This window comes from Globicephala melas, chromosome 4 (assembly GCF_963455315.2).
Source record: "Globicephala melas chromosome 4, mGloMel1.2, whole genome shotgun sequence".
In the NCBI taxonomy this organism is placed as follows: domain Eukaryota; kingdom Metazoa; phylum Chordata; class Mammalia; order Artiodactyla; family Delphinidae; genus Globicephala; species Globicephala melas.
Genome location: NC_083317.1, coordinates 59,593,675 through 59,594,422, shown reverse-complemented (window position 1 = coordinate 59,594,422; position 748 = coordinate 59,593,675).

The window sequence follows — 748 nt, the reverse complement described above, 5'->3', positions numbered from 1 at the left end:
TTTTATTCTTTTTGTTGCAGTGGTAAATGGGAGTGTTTCCTTAATTTCTCTTTCAGATTTTTCATCATTAGTGTATAGGAATGCAAGAGATTTCTGTGCATTAATTTTGTATCCTACAACTTTACCAAATTCATTGATTAGCTCTAGTAGTTTTCTGGCAGCATATTTAGGATGTCATCCGCAAACAGTGACAATTTTACTTCTTCTTTTCCAATTTGTATTCCTTTTATTTCCTTTTCTTCTCTAATTGCCATGGCTAGGACTTCCAACACTATGTTGAATAATAGTCATGAGAGTGGACATCCTTGTCTTGTTCCTGATCTTAGAGGAAATGTTTTCAGTTTTTCACCTTCGAGAATGATGTTTGCTGTAGGTTTGTCGTATATGGCCTTTATTATGTTGAGGTAGGTTCCCTCTATGCCCACGTTCTGGAGAGTTTTTATCATAAATGGGTGTTGAATTTCAGCAAAAGCTTTTTCTGAATCTATTGAGATGATCATATGGTTTTTATTCTTCAGTTTGTTAATATGGTGTATCACATTGATTGATTTGCGTATATTGAAGAATCCTTGCATCCCTGGGATAAATCCCACTTGATCATGGTGTATGATCCTTTTAATGTGTTGTTGGATTCTGTTTGTTAGTATTTTGTTGAAGATTTTTGCATCTATGTTCATCAGTGATATTGGTCTGTAATTTGCTTTTTTTTGTAGTGTCTTTGTCTGCTTTTGTGATCAGGGTGATGGTG